The 25,099-nt window shown below is 38.6% G+C and overlaps 1 protein-coding gene across 7 annotated transcripts in view; it reads left to right on the top strand.

The window, feature by feature from the left end:
• The window catches only part of rdgA (retinal degeneration A), a 164,464-nt gene that overhangs the window by 7,757 nt on the left and 131,608 nt on the right, over positions 1–25,099 (top strand). The gene's annotated exons all lie outside the window — the stretch shown is intronic.

Here is a 25,099-nt window from a genome sequence, read left to right as displayed (position 1 = left end):
ATGTAAATTGAACAATGGTAACAATAAAAGGAGGTTTTATCGGTGTTTGATCATTTCCAGGCAAACAGTTACGGAATGTGCACACGGGGAAAACGGTCATGAACATAACAAAGTTAATGTTACATGATTAAATAACAATAAATGAGTATGAATACAACACTTAATACTGTTATCGTAACAACGAGTGTTATGCATGGTACATTTCAATTATATTAATTACGGTACGTGGTAATAGACGAAGTACGACAGTACGAAAGTAAGATTTAATGAAGAAAGAACGAGATTAAGATGTAAAGGTTGTTTTAATTATGTCGACGACTATACGACTCGCGAAAACCGAAAAAAATACTGTTGTATTACATAAATTACTAGCGGAGTTCGAGGGCTTTGTGCTGTCATAAAATAAAAATAAATGCCCCAGAACTACATTGCAGTGCCGCCTACCGGGTCCAATTTTGAATCTAAATCCATCAAGACGTTCAGAAGCTCTGCAACAAATACACCTATAGAATAATTATAAGTTTTTGGAATGAAGTTCCTTATGGGACGATGCGGAGGGGTACTCTAACCGGGAAAAAACGTCCGTAACGTAAGATTTTTTCTATTTAGTTTGTTATCAACAGATGTCGCTGCACGTAAGTTCAATAATTCCTGAATCGCGGTGACAAGATGTTACACAGTTGATAGACGTTCTCGTATTTCTCTTGCTAAATCATACTTACCTGGCGTAGGGGCTACCGTAATCATGCAGGCGGTTCCCCCACGGCGAGGCTGCTCCATTGCACTGCGGAATGCGAGTGGTTGACCCTTACGATTATTTTTATTTTTATCAATAATAAAATCATAATAAAAAAGGTATACCTGAATAACTATTTTCTTTATACCTCAAATAGAACTTAAAATTAATATTTTTGTAGTAAGGAAATTCGTTCCTATCCGGTGTGCTACGACACCACACATCTTTTTTTATTTAATTGATAGGTGGACGAACGACCTTAAGTAATTTCCGAAGCCCAGTGATATCACAACGTGAATGCCCTCGCCCATATTCAGACATGAGATCGATGTCTCAAATGTATAGATATTGTATAACGGCTAGCTTTGAACTGATACGCATGACTGGATAGGTATAAATAGGCAGGAAGGTGTTACCTACCCACACTCATAATTCGCCCTAACATCAGTAATTACGTAAAAAATTATAGATTATGTTATATATATTTTTTTGTTACTCCTATATCGTGGGAGGCGTTCGTGAGCACATTTATGTATGTGTTTCCTTAAACAAATTTGGTATCTGCTCGCGGGATTTAATATCATTCTTTAAGAATCAACGTATACAATATTTAAGGATAAAACAGATTACAGAACAAACATATCATGTTGCAAGTAATAAACAAAAAAAAGTTCCGCGGTAATGGCCAAAAGATAGCTTTTTTCCTTTTCTTATGGAAACACATACAACGTAGGTACAGGTACATCTAGACCGAATACCAAATATACTGACTTGGATTGGTTCGAACCCCGTGATAAAATGATAGTTCCAGCTATTTGTCCCTACTTCGATTCGATATTTATGGTAAACTTCAGCCAATGCTTACCATAGCTAGTTTGGAGGCAATTAGGTTTGAATTTTCATGAATTTGAATTTGAATTTGAGAAAGCAAAAAAAAAACAATACGCGCAAAAATAATGTTTACAAAGCTATTTGTTATCTATGGGTGAAACTATGGATAGGCCGGTTTTGCCCAAAAATTTATTATATTTTAAATAAATTCGAATATACGTCATACAAGCTTGAATTTTAAAAAAATTGTTGGTTAGGCCACTTTTGCGCTGTTGGTCTCAATTATGAGATAGTAAAATGTTTGAACTTTACAAGTCAATTTGTGTTCGGGAAAATTATGCAATCATCTGATAGGATTGTTCAGAACCTGCTCTCTAATAAATTGATATTGATGAAAGCACTTTGATGAGCGTAGTTAAGTAAAATGCACATAATTAATTTGCAAGACGATATGATGGAGCCGAAGATGCTATTTTTATATTATGTTAGCATCTGAATTTAGTTTACAGCTATCCAACAATAGACCTGAATATATTTCAGCGGAAAAATACGAGGGGCGTTTCAACGGCTTTTTTTTGTTTGAGCTAAATTAAAAACGTGATGTTGATTCGTAAACATGAACACTCCCGATCCATCTTTCTATGATAAAATAAAATGATTACACACCTGTAATGCTGAAGGTAGATCAGTGTCGTTTCCCATGCTTAATTTACAGTTAATGCTATCACTGAAACAAATCTAAACAGATAACACATTGTCATGTTTATATTATCAAGTATTTGTAAATGCACTCACGTGTGTATTTAGTACACCAACAGTGTAATAGTTAAAATTATTATTTTAGATCGAGGCACCTCTGTGTTTCCGATCGCGTTTGGCAGGCCTATATCAAAACAAACTAATTGCTTCCAATGTAGATGCCCCAATTAAGTTGAATTCGTTATAAAGGAAGGAAATAGAAGCTGTTCGTAAATTTGTATATTTAATTCGTTCCGGCTGCTATTTTTAAGAAAGATTAGGACATGGGGCTACTGAAAGGATTACACTTCTGCTAATCATTTCTAGGCTATAGATGATAAGTATATATACATATATACATCGAAATAGGATTTTTGTCATCTACATTCAAGAGTATAAATACTTATATGGTTATGTTTTTATTAGATTCTTTAAAGGTTTTTCCAATTTTTAAAATTTTAGTATCTTCCATTGAACACACTTTGTATTGGGTGGCTTTCGTTGTTACTCACCGCACAATTAATGTTGCCTTCCACCTCGGTAGATATTTAAGATTCTAATGTCAATAGCAACAATACGGTTGCCTTCAAAGCGGAACGTATAATTGCTTTGCGGAAGTAGGCAGGTGATCGTATTCACCCTTTCGGAGTCACAACGTGACCAACCACTATATTTAAGATACGAATTTGATGGTTAATAACTAAGGGAATTAGATAATGAAATGGTTAGATGAAATGATAGTAACTGCAGTATTTGGAGTACTTTGGAGGGATTCATTTTTATAATCGGATCGTGACCGTGCTAGATACTTAAAGCACACGCCGCACACCGAAATACCGTGGAGGCTATCTCCATGGTGTTTCTCGAGCGCTATGACACGTCCTTCGTCAAACGAAGCTTTTTTTTATTGCTTAGATGGGTGGACGAGCTCACAGCCCACCTGGTGTTAAGTGGTTACTGGAGCCCATAGACATCTACAACGTAAATGCGCCACCCACCTTGAGATATAAGTTGTAAGATTTCAGTATAGCTACAACGGCTGCCCCACTCTTCAAACCGAAACGCATTACTGCTTCACGGCAGAAACAGGCAAGGCGGTGGTACCTACCCGCGCGGACTCACGAGAGGTCCTACCACCAGTAAAGCTTGCGGAGAGTATTCAATGGTAGGCAGCGACTTGGCTGTGTCCCTGGCATTGCTGACGTCCATGAGCGACGGTAACCACTTTCCATTAGGTGGGCTGTATGCACGTCTCCCTACAAAGGCAATAAAAAAAATAAAAAAAAGTAATTATTATTCCGTTTCGAATATAATTCTCCGCCTAAATATTGTAAATAAATCAAAATGTTTTCACGTGGTCGGTGATCAAAGGTTTCTGGTTTTTAACCGAGAGAGCGAGAGAGAGAGAGATTTTGTAGATATACATCAGCTGAACCAAATTGCTTTCTTTTCGGTTTTGTTCACCTAAAAAAGCGAGTCGATTTGCGATGCGATTTTAGATAAATCATATATAAAGAGAATTTAATTTTCAAAAACATGAATTAGAGATCATTTGTGTCGTGTAACAGAGCTCTATAAATATAATAGAGCTATGGATAAATGTTCACAATTGCCTTCCACGGTGAAGGAATAACGTCGTGTAATAAAAATCAAACCCGCAAAAATTATAATTTGCGTAATCACTGGTGGTAGGGCGCCTTGAGAGCTCGCCCGGGTGGGTACCACTACCGTGCCTATTTCGGCCGTGAAGCAGCAATGCGTTTCAGTTTGAAGGTCGGGGTAGTCGTTGTAACTATACTGAGACTTTCGAACTCATGTCTCAAGGCGGGTGGCGGCATTTACGTTGCTGATGTCCATGGGTTCCAATGACTTCTTAACACCAGGTACGCTGTAAGCTCGTACACGCAACTCACCAAACCGTTCTAAGGTATGAATAGTTTTCTTTCGTTCTTTTTTAGCAGAGGGACGGGTGTATCATGTGGTGTCTAAATGTTCCACTAGCCGCTTATCAATTTATGGTTCGCGAGTTTGATCGTACATATATACTAATATTATAAAGCTGAAGAGTTTGTTGGTTTGGTTGAACGCGTTAATCTCAGGAAGTACGGATCAGATTTGAAAAAATATTTCAGTTTTAGATAACCCATTTATTGAAGCAGGCTATATAACATCATTTTTAGCTAATAAAAGCAGAGCACTAATTAATTAATGTTTCAAAATCCGGGTACTTTTCCCTTTTGAGAGCTTCCGCTGCATGCGTCGCGGAAACGGTTAAAGTTTCGCTAAAATAACGTATGACAGAAATGTTCCCCTTTAAAAGTTCTACAAAAAGTCCGCGACAGCATATGTCTACATGTTAAGGTTGGCTCATTATAATGTTTTTTTATGCTAACCAAATTTGTTCTAAAATAAAGTATTATTTGTGAAGGTGTTTTTATAAAGATGATATTAATCCTGATCCAAATAAATATGTTCTTAATTACAAGTATTTAATTTAAAAGAAATTTGCCCCATACATCATTTGATTTCAATGAGTATCTTAGAAGATATCGCAATTTTAAAATAACATCGCAGTAAAATAATGATCAAGCGCGTAATAATGATGTACAAGGCGCCGCACAGTGGGTCGATACTATGATTTGAGTGACTTAGGGACCAACTTTGTTTTTTAACAAAAAAATTTACGTAGATAGATAGAGCTCGTTAATCTCAATAATAATTGTTTTGGGCAAAAATTACAAAAACTTTATAGTTTGGTCAGAAAAATGTGTTTTGTGATTTTTTTGTATGGAGCGGGTCACATTAAATTAAATTCCTGCTAAGTACCGTGAGGTCCCGCTTTGAAACTTTATTTTTCTTACACCTTGTCTAGTCTACTATCATTTAATGCTTTGAACATGTGCATAAAGTTGCAACTCTGCCAAATAAATGGATCGAAAAAATTTAATAAATACATAGAATAAAAACCTTTATTTTTATTTTCGTAAGTGATTTTAAGTTAAATTTGATATGGATTAGTACGTACAAGCACGCAACAATACCCATAATTACATAATACCTAACAAAAATACATTTAGTAGGTCTTAATTAATCAATCTCTCTACGTATTATATATTTTGCTTCACCATTCAATCTTTAGATAAGAAGACAAAAGAAGATTGTGTAAAATATCCTCATTAGTCGGCAGTCTACTTATTTTTCTAAAATAACAACTCTCTGTATATTTCCGAAAATCTTTATTGCGAGCTTCCGCTGCCTCTTCCGACAGTTTACCTATAGGAATGGCACGAAAGGCAAAGCTTTTTATTATTGTATATCACTGCCATGTGCCAACAATTTATGGATACTGGAAGGCATATAATACCAGGGATATAAATTAATATACAATTCTGCAGTATATCTACAAAACTCGGAAAAATTGGAAAGGTCCACGCGCTCTTCAGATGCAACATTCTGAAGAATCACGTGAAAGCTCTCTATTAAATCTTTACGTATTCCTGTTATGCGGGTTGTTCCTTCTGCATTCCTGAAAAATCTTCTGGCAGTATTGCCATCATTGGTTGTTCGTACTTCTTGCTTGACAACATCTATAAGTACACCGTATTCCTTTTTAAACGCTTAAGGTATAGCGCTCTTTCTGATTGATATTTTTTCTTAGTCATCGCCCCTTGCAACTCCATTTCTTGAAGTCCAAACGATTAGACGCAAACAAAAAAATGTCTTTTAAAAAATAATATCCCAGGAAACTACATAGGATGAAAAAATTGTGAAGTAATAAAATTATATTTACCGATATGAAGTAAGCACTCCATGCGTCTTATCCAGGCATGTAAAGATGGCATTCCATACTGGAATATTTCTTCATTATTTTCTCTTTGATAAGCAAGTGACTCCAAAAAAGTCTGACGGTTTTGCTTTGCAAATATCACAGACAGCAGAAATTGTTTCTGAAAATATGAGGTTATTTTGCCGTCTATCATCGTCATGTGCAATTGATGCTTAACTTCAACTTGTTTGATTTTTTATGGCTGAAGTCTTTCTATTTCTTCTGTTATGCTAGCTTTTATAATTGCCACTGTTGACTGTGTTTCTTTTATAAATTTAAACATTATTGGACGGCAACAAAAAGTTGATGAGGGTAGGTCGTTTTCCCAAACAATTGTTCCATCAAATTTCTGAAGCCTTAAAGGAACTAGACTGGTCAAGAAAATAGATGAATCATCAAACTCTGTTTCAGTCTTTTGTTTATAATTACTTTGACCTGGGGCTCTATCAAAGCCTATTTGCTTATAAGCAGTAGCTCTCTTGCCAAGTCCAAATCCGAAGTAATCACATTTAAAAGCCTATATACCGCCAAGCTTGGTAATGCTTGCATTTTAATAGCAGCTCCTTCTTCACTAATAATTACCTCGTCTTTCCCTGGATAACATTTGGTCTTTTCTTGCTTAATTTTATATTAAGAAGGGTATAAATCGGACCCATTTTCACTTGCTGCTTCTCTGAGATTTATATACTGCCACTTACTTAATTTAAGTGAAACTAATAGTGCCTTATCGGGAGAATATGTACTACTTTTCACTTTACTTGTACTTAAACACTCCTTAACTTTTTCTAGATCTTCGGGGTGATTTGATAAATGGTTTATTATTTCTCCTACATCTTCATTTCCAGTGTTTCTCAAACTAGCAACTGTAGTTTCATTTAATCCGGGGATAACGAAAGCGATTGGTAAATTTGTTCAATGTGCCTGGATCCCAATTCTTCAAAAGGTTTTCGAGGTGTAAAAGTAGATGTCGAGGCTTCTGTAGTACATTAGAGCGTGGTACATTTTCAACATCTTCAGTATTAGAAATCTCGAGCCTTTCCTGTACAGTGTTGATATCTTCAGGTATCATGCCTTCGGGCCAGTTTATTGCACATTCGAACTAACATGCGACTACTTCGTTTCCATATTGCACTTATATTTGAACAAAAGTGCGTACAGAATTTTTGGGGCTCAACACTTTTCTCTTCGGTCACGTTCATTTGATTTTGTAGGAATTGAAAGTTTTTTATTATCAGACAGCGACTGTAGTTGCTCTCTTAAAATCATAAATAATGCTAAATTGTTAATAAAATTATCAATTATAACGGAAAAAGGAAGATCACAACGACAATCACAAGATGTTAGTAGTAGTACGAATAAACGAACACTAGTTAGTATATAATAAATATGGTCACTTTATACTTCCAGAGAGACACAAATGTTTACTATATTTTCTACTACCCAGTAATGGCTGCTTAACTAATTATCCTCAGTAACTAATGTTAACTATCCTAATAATTACAGAGATTGATTAATTAGAGACCTACTAAATGTATTTTTGTTAGGTATTATGTAATTATGGGTATTGTTGCGTGCTTGTACTTACTAATCCATATCAAATTTAACTTAAAACCACTTACGAAAATAAAAATAAAGGTTTTTATTCTATGTATTTATTAATTTTTTTCGATCCATTTATTTGGCAGAGTTGCAACTTTATGCACATGTTCAAAGCATTAAATGATAGTAGACTAGACAAGGTGTAAGAAAAATAAAGTTTCAAAGCGGGACCTCACGGTACTTAGCAGGAATTTAATTTAATGTGACCCGCTCCATACAAAAAAATCACAAAACACATTTTTCTGACCAAACTATAAAGTTTTGTAATTTTTGCCCAAAACAATTATTATTGAGATTAACGAGCTCTATCTATCTACGTAAAGAAAAATCTTAAAAAACAAAATTGGTCCCTAAGTCACTAAAATCATAGTATCGACCCACTGTGCGCCGGCCGGCCGGTGCACAGCGGCACAGAATAAGAAGAATAACAAGAAACACCTAAAGATAGGCTTTAAAAATTGTAGATTTTTTCGATTACTCCAGGATCCAATCATCAGGTCCTGATCCTGATGATTACAGAACCATTCGGGAAGTCTGCCCTTTCGAACAAAAAAAGGAAAAAAGAATTATTAGAATCGATTCAAGCACTCTCGAGAAATCGGCGAACATACATAGATTAAAAAAAATGGTGGTCGAATTGATAACCTCTTGTTTTGAAGTCTGTTAAAAAGCATAATTTTGGTACCTCAAATAGCTCCTTAACATTATATTATTCAAAAATATTTTCACCTTCTACGTAAATGAAGTCGCGGGTAAAATTTAACGTTATCTCAAAATTACTATTTGACACGGACAAAATCGCGGGAAAAACCTAGTTTAAGCAATAAAACGTACCTACGTAAAGCAATCCCTACTTCTCAACTGCCTTCTGAAGTTTAATGACAAAATCTATCAAATATCAAAAGCATAATATTAAAAAAAAATAGAGCATGAACATGATCTTTTTTTTTTTTTTTTTTTTTTTTTTTTTTTATGATTGAAGAATTACTGGTGGCCCGGAGGCCTTTCCAGTTTCACCAGGACAAGTGGGCGAGCAAAGGCTCAGCCAGGAGGGGTGGGATTTGCTAACAGCTACCCGAGCGCCTCCGAAGGAGACCTAACAACTCAAGAGTAGCTGCTTCGCGAATGAATCTACTACCGGATCGGAATCGCGACCCGCTGAGAAGATCCGGCGAGAAACTCAGCGAGCTGATTCATGGGTTAGGTTGCACGGCGAACTCTTTGTCGAGTTCGACGAGTACGGTTACCGAGGTCCCTAAGCCTGCTCCTAGAGCTGAAGGCGTCTAGTGCAAAGGTTATTGGATCTGAGGGATCCGTAAGGACGTGTCTAGGGCGTCGACGGTGACTGGCTCCTACATGATCAGGATTCGGGGAGTAGTCAGCGGCGGCTACGATAAGGCGATTATCATGACGCATAGCCTTATCGAAGTACCGTTCCGACGCTGACTTCATGTATTTCTGGATAGATTCGAGGCCCAGGTCGTCGTGTAGGTCAACGTTCCTCACGAACCACGGAGCTCCGACGGCTAACCTGCAAAAGCGGGATTGTAGAGATTGAAGGGTGTCTATGTGTGTGCGGGCCGCGTGAGCGAACACCACACTCGCGTAAGTCATGACGGGCCTTATGCAAGTTTTGTAAAGTGTCACCTTGTTCCGAAGGGACATTTTACTCCGCTTACAGATCATGGGGTAGAGTCTACCGAGAATAAACGCGGCACGGTCACGGACTGATTTTATATGCGGGCGGAATGTCATCGATGCATCCAGGGTAACGCCCAGGTACTTGACCTTCCTGGCCCAGGGTATGGATTGACTAAAGAGAGTAATCGGGGGTGTGAGATTCCTCCTCCTAAGACGGGAGGAAATCCGTGTGGAGCTTCCCCTCTGAAATAGCACCGCAGTACTTTTCAATGGGTTGATGTCTATGCGCCATTTTCGGAACCACTGTCCTAGGGCTAGGGCTGCGCTCTGAAGCTTCTTCGCGATTAGGGACTTGTTTCTACTGGAATAGTAAACAGTCGTGTCGTCGGCGAATAAAGCTAAATGGGTCGGCGGCGACCGGGGAATATCGTTAACGAATAAGCTAAATAGGAGGGGTGAGAGGACAGAGCCTTGCGGGACTCCAGCTGTGAGAGGTCGTGGGGAGGAGCGGGTTCCCTCGACTCGATATCGAAAAGAGCGGTTCGACAAGAAGTCCCGTATGATGAGCACGAGACTATCCGGCACGCCCATGTTGAATAGTTTGAAAATCAAACCATTGTGCCAGACTTTGTCGAACGCTTTTGCGACGTCGAAGAAGAGAGCTCCCGTGTATAACGGTTTTGGTCGATTAAGCCCCACAAGAATGTGCTCCGTGAGGCGGTGCACCTGTTGAACGCATGAGTGATTTGTACGGAATCCGAATTGTTCATCGATGAGAATGCCCTTGGATGAGACGAAGTCTCTGAGGCGTTTGTAGAGCAGACGCTCATACAGTTTGCCTAGAGACATGAGGAGGCTAATCGGGCGGTAGCTCGTCGGATGATTTTTTGGTTTACCGGGTTTATGTATGCCGATAACGTCCGCTTCTTTCCACACCGCGGGAAAGATACAGTTCGCCATAGCGGCATTGAAAATAGATGCCAACATCACGATGAGTTGGACGGGTAGAAGTTTAATAACGCGGTTAGATATACCGTCGGAACCGGGAGCCTTGCGAGGACGTAGGTCTTTGATCAAGTCTTTAACTTCCATCGGGGTGACGGGTGGTAACGCGTCCGAGGGTGGCAAGGAGACTCTGCGTTCTACCTCACTGTCTACTAATTCTACATGAACAGGGTCCACGGATTGAGTGCTGGGCGTGCACTGGGTTTGCAATGTATCGGCCAGCAGCTCTGCTTTTTCATCATCATCGAACGCCGCGAGTCGGCCTGAGGGGCCTACGAGGGGGGGCATAGTTACTACCGTATCCGATTTGAGAGTACGAGCTAAGCGGTAGTAAGACCTTTGAGAGGGCGCGAGTCTTTCTAAGAAATCAGACCATCTGGCATCTCGGACTTCGGCGATGCGAGACTTTACGTCGCGTTGTAGGGCACGCATTCGAATTCGATTTTCCGCGGTAGGATACCTGTCGTAGGCGCGTATCGAGGCGTTCTTAGCTCTAAGGAGTTCCCTAATATCATCGGACAATTTGAAGCGGTGAAGGAAGTCCTCCGCTACAACTTGTTTCGATGACCTATCTAATGTCGAGGTGATGTGTGACGTTAAGATGTCTATGGCTTCAGCGGTATCCTGAGGAGACGGGGTAGAGTCCGGGCTAAACGGGAGCGATGGTGGATCAGATTCAGCCAGGCTGATGCCCAGCGTGTGCCAATCCACCACAGTCCTCGTGACGGGAACGGAATCGGGAGCGCGACCGAGCTTCATAACGACGGGACGGTGGTCTGAATCTAACTCTGAAACTACTTCGATCGAGTGTAAGCGTAGAGTTACGTTTTTTAATAACGCTATGTCGAGTATATCCGGGCGATGCGCGATATTTAGCGGGTAGTGAGTCGGGGTTAGCGGAGCGACGATATCGAAGGCGAGATCATCGACTAACGCGTCAAGCCGCCTGCCATTCGGGGTTGTAGTGTGTGAGTTCCACCTGATGTGTTTACAATTTAGGTCGCCCGCCAGAATGACAGAGCTCCCCATGCCGAGCAGCGCCTCGATATCACTGCTTAGAACGATCTTATCCGGTGGAAGATAAACGGACGCGATAACGATCGGCGCGTGTCCCGTCAGTGAGATTCGGCACACTGATGCTTCGATATTAGCGAGCGCGGGAGGATCGAGCGGAACGCAATGCAGGGCTCTTCTATAGTAAATGACGGTACCACCACCACGAGCAGAGAGCCTGTCGTTCCTGACCATGTTATAGTTCGCGATTTTAGGGTCACGGCGCGCGGGCTTAAGTAGGGTCTCCTGCACTAAAAAGATATCAATTTGATGGTCACGCAAAAAGTCAGAAACCTGATCACGTTGATTTGCGAGACCGTAAGCGTTAAAAAATCCTATCGTTACGGATAGGGGCTTTATTCTACTTATATACGCCATTGATTACCGGCGGAGTGAGGGGAGGACGTACGTATTTAATGACGCGTATACGTCGGCGTATTCTTGCACAACGGCGATAAAGTGTTGTGCAGTGGAGGCAGCGCGAATGGCGTCGCCCAAAGCGTTAACGCGCTCAAAGTTGATCGACTGAAAGAAGTCGATCGCTAAAGCGAGATTGTCGGACGCGGTCGGAGGGCAAGTCGCGGGAGAGGGACGAGTCGCAGGGGCGGGACGAATTGCGGAGGAGGGAGTTGTAGCCGTGTTCGTGTACGGCAGCGGTTTCGCCCAGGCCGAGACACTGGGCACCGGCGCCGGAACGAACGCTGGCTTAGCCTGCGACACAGAGGGTGCCGAGGCTTTGATGTCTGGGCCGGAAGCTCGGAGGCGGTTTTGGCGGGCGACGCGTCGATTTATTTTAGGGGCTCGGGGGCATCCGCGGTAATTTGCGGGGTGACCCTGTGTTCGACACAGGACGCAGCTAGGCGGTTCCATCGCGGTTTTTTGATCGCGAGTGCATAGGGCCGTGGCGTGATCGCCTAAGCACTTGACGCATCGGGGGCGCGCGTGACAGTTACGGGAAGAATGCCCGTATAATTGGCAGTTATGGCACTGGCTAGGTGTGCCTTTCTTGTGTGGGGTTTCGACTGCGATTCCGGAAAGGCTACAGACCGTTCGGATGTTGAATATTTGCTTACCCTCGGGGGTAGGCTGGAGGGCGACGAGAACCATATTATATGGCTCCCTTCCGCGGCCTGTATGCATGCGGTGTACGGAGTTAACCGGTAGGCCTTGTTCGAGAAGGTCGGCCTTAACGAGCTCGGCATCCAACTCTTTAGGGATGCCACGTATAACGGCACGGAGTTCGCGCTCCTCCTGGAGCGTATACGTGTGGAAACTTATACGCTCCTTACGGAGGTAAGAAGAGAGGGCCCTATGGTCGTCGGGTGTTCGAACCTTAATTTGAATGCCGTTCGCGAGGTTACGGGCATTCGTGAAATTGATATTTTTGGCCTTAAGGGCCAGAGAAACTCGTTCCCAAGCTGCCTTCTCTTGAAGGATTACCGGGGGAGGGGTCTGGGTTTTATTTTGTGCCACCGGACGCGGCGACGGAGTGGCACGGGCTGGAGGCGCAACGGGAGTCTGAGGGCGGGGGCGCGACGCGTTCGCGGCTTTGCTAATTTTAGCGGCCGCGGGAGCTCGAGACTCCGCGGCACGCTTCTTACCCTTTTGCACCAGGGTGAATCCATCCGTCGATGAGGCGGGGGCGAGGTCGACCTCCATCTCCGAGTCAGAGTCGGAGGACGAGGAGGCGGGCGTAGGTGACCTACGAGTAGGTGTTTTGGAGGGTGCGACGGAGGCCGCGGATGATCGCGCTGCTGGAACGGTGACCACGGCGGACGACGCAGCAGTTTTACTCGCCAGTATAGGCGACGCGGGAACGGCAGGCACGACGGAGGCTGCGGTGCTCGATGCAGAAGCTTTGCACGCAGGTACAGGCGACGCAGGAGCAGCGAGCTCGGCGGAGTCCACGAGAGGGCTCGCGGTGTGATCGGCCTTGAAGGCCTGAAACTCGGAAGTGAGCTTTGGGTAGCGAAGCCGGAGAAATTCCGCAAATACAGCGTCCATGATGGCTACGTGCCCAGGTGGGGCTACCCTGGGTCTTAGAAAACACTCGCCTTGCGGCGAGACCCCAACTTCTCGGACCTGAGCGGTTCTATTGAACACAGGTGGCGATGCGGCACGATTACTACAGGATGAACATGATCTCGGAGGCACGGCGTTGTATGTAATGAAATTAAAACATTGCCATGCCACTTGTGTCATTGTATTTCAAATGACTGCCCCATTACGTTGTCCGGCGCACAAAGGTTTCCTGATTAAGTTTCCGTACCAAGAATTTCGTGTTCGGATATTAATCGATCGAATGCACCACGAATTTTGTACAAAAAGCGCTATTTAAAAAACATGTTAGCCTTAAGATTCGATTTTGATTTTCACAAAATTAAAACACTAAGTTTTGAAGCCACATATATATATTTTTTCTAATAAATAGGAACTATTAAATTAATTAAATTAAACATTCATGAAGTACTTTCACAGTCAAGAATAACATCGTGTTTTTTATTGCTCAAGTAGGTGGACGAGCTCACGGCCCACGTGGTGTTATGTGGTTTTCGGAGCCCATAGACATCAACAACGTAAATGCCGCTACCTACTTGAGACATGAGATTTAAGTTTCAGTTTTATAGTACAGCGGTTGCCCGAACCTTACGTAATCGAAATCCATTACTGCTTTATAGGAGAAATCAGCAGGTTGGTAGTACCCACGCATTCGGGCTCACAAGACGCCTTGCCAACAGTAATTATGTAAATTATATTTTTTTCGGGTTTGATTTTCATTACACGATGCTATTCCTGCACCGTGAAAGTCATTTGTGAAAATACGTACATACTTACGTATTATGTCACTAGAAAAATGGTACCTGCCGGCGAGATTCGAACGCCGTTACAGTCTCATCACTCGATACGAATGTACCGGGCCGGGCGTCTTATCCTTTAGGCCACGGTGACTTCGAACTCGCTACAAACTTGAACTCTATTTACCACAAATAAATTGTGTCTGTCTGTAATAGCATTGATTAAATAGTGGGATCAAGTTCCAAACTAAATTATTATCACGTAATTTAATACTTAATATTATAATTTTATTCCCAAATTAAAGCAATGTTCAATAATAGACAGGCGGATGCTATCGTGCTCGCGTTCAGTCTTAACAATGATTGATCATAAACAAATGAGGTGCCGAAACCATAATAATAATATTTGTTATATTCTGATGCCGACTTCTTGGAATAACAGTTAAAATTTGTACTCTAAATACTTTTTAGAAAGGTTGTGCATCTTAATAATTACATATATTTGGAAATTTATTGTGATCGAGTAATATACATCGTAAGCCATACTGATATCCTTTTGTAGACATTTTCAGTGTAGCGGTTTCACAAAAGTAATATGTATTGATGAAAATAAAAATGTAATAGATATTTTGGAACGACTTTTCAAATACAAAGTCCGGGAGAAATATGATGTTTAGGTATTTATTTCAGTCAGAATTTTAGGTTACCCGGTTTAATTTATTTATTCATAAATATTTGACGAAATTAAATGTAACACGATTTTTCTATTCTTTATTATAGTATATATAATTTCAAATTTTGATACTAAAAGAGCTATAATTGCCAAATTATATATACATTAAATTTCATAATTCTTGAGTTTCGTTTACTTTAGTTTGAATTACAGTTCACGAGTCTTGTTACATAAATTCGTTTCATGCCGTATTTGCAAACACAAAATTTCTTTTTCTTTTAAGATTACAATTAAAGATTTGTTTGTTTGTTGTTTTGTGTATTATTTAATTAATATTCTAAGCTTGAAAAATATATTATAAGCATATTATAACGATGACCTTATTTGTTTGTGAGATGTAAGAAAATCCGCACGTGATTTATCCAGTAAGGTACGAGAGAATCTGGTTTATTAAATTTTAGGCACTTCAAGAGAACACGACATTGCTCTTCGAAGCTACAACGTACATATGTACATAGTTAAGTCAGTTCGAACGGATAATTCTATTTTGTCTCCGCATTTAGCAATTAGCTTAAACATCACCCTTTCAGAACTTAAGCAAATATTTCAATTGAATTATTTCGATTCCAGCTTTGAGATAATTATAGTTCGCTGTGCCTGAAACAATAGCACATGAAAATTGTACCTACGAACCTAATTATGTAAATTATGAGGTATGATTTAGTACACGAATGATTTCGTGATTTTGTTAGTTGACCTGTGCACCAAATATGTTATTATCATCATTTAATAATGATAGCCATTGTTTTAAGCATATATTGTTTTTATATAGTATTCATACTAGTTTGCAAAAACTGGGTTTGCTATGTATATACGTTGGAAACCAATAGTTGTTGTGAAAAGAATAATCACTAGTTGATCTATACTAATATTATAAAGAGGAAAGATTTGTTTGTTTGTTTGTTTGTTTTGAATAGGCTCCGAAACTACTGAACCAATTTGAAAAATTCTTTCACTGTTTAGGAGCTACAGTATTCCCGAGTGACATAGGCTATAATCTTTTTTGAAAAAAATAGGGATCTTTACTAAAACTCCAATAATGTAACCCAATGTGTAAAAAAATTACCTAAAATATTCTTTACATCGCGTGTCCTGCGAAAACTATTGATGATAGAATAAAATAATGTACTACGACTTTGTAGAACTCATTATTAATTACAAAAAGTGACGCGACAGCATTGTAGTTATGCCGCAAAAAGTGTTCTTTTATTTAAAAAATAAAACAACGTCAAATATCGTTGAAATTTTTGTTAAAGACCCGAGTGGAGCCGGACCGTACCGCTAGTATATAATAAAGAGATAAGCAACGATAGATTTGAATCTTTTAAGTTTATTGTTAACAATTTATGCAATTTACATTTATAAAATTCGTTACTAAAATAAATTATGAAAATAGCAAATCGGAACATTGACGCTGTTTCGTTATTCCACCTACCACGTTTACGTGAGTTATAAATAAATGTGACTTTAACGTTTGAATTGCGGAAAAACTCACGTTAGAATATTAACAGAGCTACTCCTTTATTGTCTCGCACCGGTTGTAAATTAATAATAACGTACTATTTAGTACGTCTTTAAATTCAATGCTACAATTTACGATTCCTCGTGTTGTTTTTGGCAAAGTGCGCACATTGTACCGTATGGTTAATGCAAGAGTTCAGTTCTACGAGGTAACCTTCTTAGAAGTATAATGAAATGAAATTACATAATGTGTTGTGAATTGAACGAAATAGGTACGTGAAAAATACCTAATGCTAAGAAAATATCGAATATTATCTTTTCAAATATACATTAATATTTCTGGCTTTGTTTGCGTCGCGTGGACGATGCGTTCGGTCTTCGTTTAATCGATTGAGTTTTTTTTTTATTGCCCTTGTAGGTAGACGAGCATACGGCCCACCTGATGGTGAGTGCTTACCGTCGCCCATGGACTTCAGCAATGCCAGGGGCAGAGCCAAGCCGCTGCCTACCGTGGATACTTCAGGGAAAGTTTTCGGTAAAGCGCTTTCAATTCACGACAGATTGAGCGCGCATACGTGCATTTCGTGATAGTCGTCGACGTAGCGTAGCTGTAAAACTTTTTTTCCTACCTATTTGCTGATAGCCTTAGTCGCCTAGGCTATTTAAGCTACGCGCGGACGGGTAAGTGAGCCCTCGGGCTCAGTCTGAAATAATTTGCTAACACTAGCTCTAGCAAGAGTAGTGCTTCATAGACCGTAAAGCTGTATTATGATCGAACGAAACATGGTTTTCAAAATTTACATTTAATTATGAAGACACACAAATAAATAAATACTAAACGGAGTATTTGCTATTAATATAATTATTTCGTTTCATTAGTTATCGTTTACGAAATAAACATGAAACTTAACAATTTGTTCACGATGTTTTCGCTTTTAAAATTTCAACCAAAAAACATATTAAGAGCAAATACTCCATTTAATATTTAATTATAAAGACACACAAGTAAATAAATACCAAACGGAGTATTTGTTATTAATATAATTATTTCGTTTGATTAGTTATCGTTTACATTAACTTGACAATTTGTTGACGATGTTTTCGCTTTTAAAACCTCAACCAAAAAACATATTAAGAGCAAATACTCCATTTAATATTTAATTATAAAGACACACAAGTAAATCAATACCAAACGGAGTATTTGTTATTAATATAATTATTTCGTTTGATTAGTTATCGTTTACATTAACTTGACAATTTGTTGACGATGTTTTCGCTTTTAAAACCTCAACCAAAAAACATATTAAGAGCAAATACTCCATTTAATATTTAATTATAAAGACACACAAGTAAATCAATACCAAACGGAGTATTTGTTATTAATATAATTATTTTGTTTGATTAGTTATCGTTTACATTAACTTGACAATTTGTTCACGATGTTTTCGCTTTTAAAGCTTCAAACACAAAACAGAATTTTATTTTATTGATACGTAGAAATTTTCCACCATTCGTTATTCTACTTGTGCTGGTCTACGTGTTCGACAGTGTCTTTTTTAAGTACGTGTTTATCTTATGGGCACTTTCGCTAGCGTTCTGTCTGAAAGGCGATCCAGCCAGCAACGTGCTGACGTCAATGTTGCTTTATGTTTCAATCTGCCATTAACTGAGCTCTCACCCAACTGAACACAAGACGCTCTAAATATATATAGGTATGTGCTATCTAAAAACTACGCTAATATATGTATTATGAAGTGAAATTGGATTTCTTTTGCATTTAAATTTTCGCTAACACTCATTGAACTCCTTTCGATTTAATTTGAAGTTCATTTAGAATTTAATATAAGTAATCAGTATTTCTAAAGCTTCATGGAGTACAATTAATTCAAACTGACCGTGGAAGCCCACAGGTTGCGAGCGAGATTAAAGTCTTTGTAAAAAAATCGATTCTAGATTGAATGTCGAACGAGTTATTCAGCATGGTTGAAAAGTTCGTCATGACGGGCTTTGATCTTGAACCCGTTCAATAAGTAAGCTAGGCATGAGTGTTAAAAGGAAATCAGGTAGGTAGCCAATGTAAAAAAAATATCAATTTTTTTCAGCAGGTAATTACTCACATTTTTTCATATGTGATATTTTATAAGTTCGTTGTTATGAGATCGTATCGTTGGAACGTGCTTACATAAATTTTGTAATGTTGAATATAGAACAAAACTGATACAATCTTATTCCATGCTCATCAAGTTTACTTATGTAAGGTAATTTAAGGTCGTAATATGACTCTGTAATAGCTTTCCCAAATGGAGTTGAAACTTACAAGGTTTGGTAAATCAGGAGAGATATAAAGCTATTATCTATATACCGTATCATAAATGTAGAATAGATGGTGCACTTCAATAAGTTTAAAAATGAATGTACTAATTTCATATAAAATTCGCAACAAAAGTATTTTATGTACAGAATAGCTAGATAATTCTAGAATGTTGTGATTTAGTGAAATACCGTATCAAATATACATTTTCTCTTTGTATAAGTGAATAGGTATCGGTTTAAGACAACATTTTTCTCTTTTCAAGGGTTTTATCATGTTTTATTACTTCATATTCCGGCACAAATACACAGCGATCTTCTCCTGGAAACTGCGCTAAGATTTATGTGTACATTCTATCTTAGTGGCGTAATGCGGCGTGGTTCTAAAAGTAACAACCTTACAATAGCATACTATGTTCATTTAAATTGATATGAAATACTTAAAAATGAATAAACAATAAAATTATAGCGTTTATCTCTTTTCTGGATTATTAAACTATACAAATCTGAACTCTCTTTTCACTCAATGACAGACAGGTGAGTGATTCCGTCTAAGGAAACTCCATTTTTAGGACCAAAGAGTTTTTAAAGGTTTTAAATGGTATCTAAAGATTTTTCTTTATATGAATAATAATTGCTTGTAAAAAATATGAAGGTACATAAGTACCTAAGCCATTTTTTTTTAATATATGAAATTAATGCTTTATATATGTGCTTTTTGACTGTTTTTTTTTAATGTAAATTGTGTTGATGTGCCATAAAGTGTATTCTCTCTCTCTCTCTCTCTCTCTAAATAAGTAGGTTGGTTTGAATATTTTGTTGTTCATTGTCCGTGTGTTGATCCGGCGTTTATCCGATTGAGTTGGAACCTTCGTGCAGTTGCTGTTTGGTATTTCAAGGATGGTTTCTTATGTAGTACAATTAATCTAAGATAGTTAGCGTGTAGTTTCAACAAAGTGTTGAATTTCATACCTGTGGCGATAGTCAGAGTTCCCTCATATATAATCTGTGAATCCTTAGACGTTTACGTTTTCTGCCGCCCCTGGGACCCAACGGGCTATTTCTCGTCACATCAAAATATTCAATTGTAACTTATGTAGAAATAAGATATTACATTAATTGGAAATTTAAATATTTTTTTCTAAAAACCTCGCCCATTTAGTGAAAATCTGGGTAGATTTTATCATTTGCATTAGTAAATTTCTTAGAAGCAAAAAAAGGATAATTAATCGTATATCTGAGCGTCTTATCAGCGTTGTGCGATATTTCTACATTCGGCAGCTTGAGTATAGTACAAATATGAAAATAAATCTATATAACGTAATAAAAACGGCAGAAAAGTTTTGAATATTTTATGTCAGATTGTATTGATTGAATAGCATGTCTTTGTTTTAAGTAGTTTCTCAGGTATTCTGTTATCTTCAATAGCGTAGGTGATTGTTTGATGTAAATAGGGAGACTAATTCCATTCATAAATATTTATGAGGATGCTGCTGTAATATTAGATAATTTAGTTCAAACATATTTCTATTGCATTGCACATCTTATGAACAATTTCGGTCAAACCTTAAATGTAGCTATATTTTTAAATGGGTTCTGCACGAATCGTCTTATGGATATTATGTTAAAGCCTACATCTAACTATTCAGATGAGCCTTAGTGCGTACCTAGGCTTTACAAATAAACAACCATGATAAAAACATTTCAAAAAATGACACATCTTATGCATATTTTCGATCAAACCTTTGTAAAAGAATCTTTGAATGTCATTTTCACCGACTTCAAGTCACCGACGACGTCAAGATTAACTTGACACTTACTAATAAAAGTGGACGACATTATGAACTACAGCTTAGATGTAATTTCGAATAGAATAGAATTTGCATTTTATTAGCGAAGGGTATAAATATGCAGACATGTATTGACGGAATCCCTTTTTAAAACTTATGTACATCCTATTACCGAAGCGTATAAGTACAGAAACCCTTTTTAGGATCAAGTTACGTTATTGCGCTTTGTTTACAAACAGGTGGGACCTAACAACGTTTGAACCAAAGTAAATATTGGGTTTCGGTCAACCGCAGCTTGGTTTGAAGTATTATCGCAGGCCACATGGTTCTACTCTTACGTTGTAAGGTTATTCTCTCAAGCTATGAGTCAGAATAAGTGGGACATCTACCGTCCGTTGGATCCTCATTTATTACTGGTAGTAGGACCTCTTGGGAGTCCGCGCGGGTAGGTACCACCACCCTGCCTATTTCTGCCGTGAAGCAGTAATGCGTTTCGGTTTGAAGGGTGGGGCAGCCGTCGTAACTATACTTGAGACCTTAGAACTTATATCTCAAGGTGGGTGGCACATTTACGTTTTAGATGTCTATGGGCTCCAGTCACCACTTAACACCAGGTGGCCTGTGAGCTCGTCCACCCATCTTAGCAATAAAAAAAAATGTGATGTAGCATCACACTCCTACTAATTCATAAACTTGAGCAGTATTGGATAGGTATCGCAATCTTACGTATTTTTGTGGCGAATAATTCATGAATTCCCGTTTGAATAGTAGGAGTGCCGCAATTAAAATACAATCATTTCTTCGACTTAATATGTGAAGCGAAGATGGATAGTGGCATTCTCGTTATGATGGGCTCCCGCAACCACCCAAGTGATTTGTGAACTGTTTTATCCATCTACAGAATTAAAAAAATTAACTTGTGTGTTCATAAAGTTGATATTGAAGACAATCTCAAATATTTATAATAACTTTTTCTATTGTTTTCAGTAATTGAAGTTACTTTCGGTTACTTTATTTCAGTTCTTGATTCTTATGTTACTTACATACTTTTCAGCTTAGTTTTCAGTGCAGTCATATACCTACTTATTGTTCTCCACGTGGTCAGATACTATTATACCTAGTCAGGTCATAAATTCTGTCACATGTTTAATGTAAAATAATTGAAACAAGTTTATTCATTATGTAACCATTCATATACCAAAATGAACTTAACAAAACATAGATTCTTATGACACTAAAGTTTATTCAAAATGAAATCCGTGATTTTGAGTACAGGCCTTCAATCTGCGCGGCCAGTCGTCTATCGCAGCACGAACGAGGTCCATGTCAATATCGGCGGCTGCCTTAATCAAAGATGTCTTGAGTGACTCCAAATTGGGATGAGGCTTTGAGCACGCCTTTTCCTCCAAGTGTTGCCATATCTTGTAATCTAACGGATTCAAATCTGGACTGGAGAAGGGCCAGTCTTCGTGCCGGATGAAGTCGATTTCACGCGCCGCTAGCCAGTCTTGTGTGCTCTTCGCTCTATGAGCTGGCGCCGAATCTTATTGGAATACCCAGTGCCTGTTATTGAACATGGTATGAGAAACAGGTTCCACAAGGTTCGTCAGGACTGTATTTTGATACACAACTGCATTCGTTTTTACACCTTTCTCACAAAAATGTACCTCTGTTAAGCCCCAATAAGAAACTCCCAACCATACCATGAGCGAGGATGGAAAATGACCTCGTTGGACACGCGGAATACGGTTGCTCGCTTCTTCACTACTGTGTGCGTACACCTTATCATTTTGTTTCTTCATCATCTTCTACGGTAAAAATTTTTTCATCCGAAAAAAGAATTTCCCGATATTTTTTTCCCGCGTACCGCTTCAACAAAGCGCGGCATCTCTTCAGTCTCAGGTCCATTAGACGAGCATTCAAACGATGTCCTGTTTTTCTTAGATATGTCCGAAGCCCTAAGTCTTCATTTAACACCCTTTTCACCGTGGTTCTGCTTAACCCCATTTGAAGGGCCAACAGTTTCTGCTTACGTTTGGGATTTCTTTGAATTCGCGCCTTCACAGCTTGTATCACTGCTGGAGTCCTAACAGACCGAGGGCGACCACTTCTTGACCTGTCATCTACACTAGAGTCTTCATTGTATCGTTTGATGGTACGATAAACGAATCTTTTGGTTATATTCAAATTTTTCAGTATGTTTAAAATTTGAATTGGCGCGTAACCGCAACGATGCAACGCAATAACTGCAACACGGTCTTCTTTAAGCGTCCACTCCATATTTAAAAATGAGTAAAAATTCTAAAAGTATACATTTTTATTTTCATGAACAATTCGAAATTCGAATTCAATAAACTTTTTTGTGGCCAGCATTCTAAAAGAAAAGTTTTTACTGTGTGACAATACTTATGACCTGACTAGGTACTGTAGATACTATACTGTTTTCGGTAGGCAGCGGCTTGCTTCTGCCCCTGGCATTGCTGACATCCATGAGCGACGGTAACCACTTACAATCAGGTGGGCCGTATGCTCGTCTGTCTGTTCGGGTAATAAAGAAAAAAAAAGTCATATCTGTCTTTAAAATACATATTCTAATATTGTAACATTTACGATCAGATGAGCCCGTACTTAGTTTGCCTTACAGAGCTGTAAGAGAGCTCGGGCTTACAAGTATATAGTCTAGCTAGAACAACATATTAAAAAGCTTGTCGAGAAGTATTAAAAACAAACACGTGAAATTACAGTAAAAGTTATGTTTGAGAGTTTTTGATCCGCGTTATATTTTCATAATTTTACATACATTTTGCCCTGTCTTATATGCGGCGAGGACATTGACGGCGTAAATTGTTCGGAACCCATTATCGCACTAAATATTTATGGGGCTAAAAAAGTAGGATAACGTTTTGGTATAGGGGGATCGGAAAAATCAATAGTATGCTTGCTTATAGGCTATGTATGCAGTCACGTCAAATGGTGTGCGCACAACGCAGGAAAGGTAAAAGTTTGTTTTTTAATTGATTAAAATCACGCTTATTTTTGGAATACGCTACCTTAAACTAATTGGTCTTGAAAGTGAACGACAAGACTTTCAGAGAAATGTTAAAAATAATACTATTTATTAATGGGTCTTCGCCATTGCTAGACGTAATGAAAAATACTTTTACGATTTCATCTCGCGTTTATCATATTATAACGAAGTACTCGAAGTATATTATGTCATTATATTATATCTGATGCTTCGAATACTTCATAATGTAAATTTTTCGTAATGTACTACTACATTAAAATAAAATATATGTATTCTTCGTTATGAATAGGGCAAGGAAAAGTGAAAAGCACTATGCTATTTATTCAAAACTGTTCTTAAGAAGAGGAGCACGAACAAAGTCGGACAAAGCCGCGTGACTAAAGAGTCTAATTAAAAGTTTTGCTCCATTTTACTTGCTCCCATGTTAATCTACCTAACCTTTGGAAGTAAATAGAGCGCGAATATTTTGTGAGATTTTTAGAAGCGATAAATCTCAGTCTTGACTTTATTTATGGAATGACTCATTGGAGAAGATAAATAAAGTTCGTTGCGTTCTTGTATTGTGTATACTAAATTTAATCCGAATGAGCGTTCGATTGTAATTAATTTTGAATAACTAAAAACTTATATGTAATACAATCCTGCATATTACAGCTGTGAAGTAGTCATGCTTTCTAGTTTCAAATCTGGGTACTCCGTTTCATAGTACAATAAGATTTCGATCTCTTAACACAATATGGGTGGCGGCATCAACGTTGTTTTGTCTATGTCTATGTCTACCACCAGTGTCCATTTAATACCAGGTGATCCGAGAGCTCAGTAAAAATAAATACGCCCCACGAACATTACTTCTTTTAATTTTGTTTGACGTTTACTAATACATAGTTATAATTGACAGAATATGTTCTTTCACAGGCATTCTTCTTCTCTGTCACAGTGCAAAGGAAAGTAATTCTATTGTTGTGTCCTGGAATTCGTTTGCGATAGGCTCTCTACGAGTAGTTTGGCGTGAAGATGTGACTATCGGCGCCAGACAATGCCGGCATCGCGGCTTTGAAGACGATACAAAGACATGCCAAGCGGCTCCGAGATGTTTGCTCTACAATATTCGTTCATATTTAGTCCGTCAATAGTACGGATCTCAGGAGCTTGCGATTATTACATTGCACAACAATAATTGATATCTACTTTTCCCGCGTCTAGTATGTTTTTCGGTATTTCAAGCGTCGTTGATTACAGCCGTGTGACGTGTGTGACGGTTGCCACTTCATTTAATGCGTATTTCATGTCTACTCGTTTCGCTAACATAATCTAAATAATCAAATAAAGTCACTAAAAATATAATACAATCCAAGTGTAGTCAAAAGATAAAATATATAATACTAGCGACCCGCTCTCGCTTTGCTTCGGAAACTGCAATTTATTATTGATTTCTCCACTATTTAATGGATGTTATAATATAAACCACATAAACCTTCCTTTTCAATCACTCTATCTATTAAAAAAAACCGCATCAAAATCCGTTGCGTAGTTTTAAAGATTTAAACATACAT

The sequence above is a fragment of the Bombyx mandarina genome, chromosome 13 (assembly GCF_030267445.1).
Source record: "Bombyx mandarina strain Sakado chromosome 13, ASM3026744v2".
Taxonomy (NCBI): domain Eukaryota; kingdom Metazoa; phylum Arthropoda; class Insecta; order Lepidoptera; family Bombycidae; genus Bombyx; species Bombyx mandarina.
This window is presented reverse-complemented; position numbering and strand designations above follow the sequence as displayed.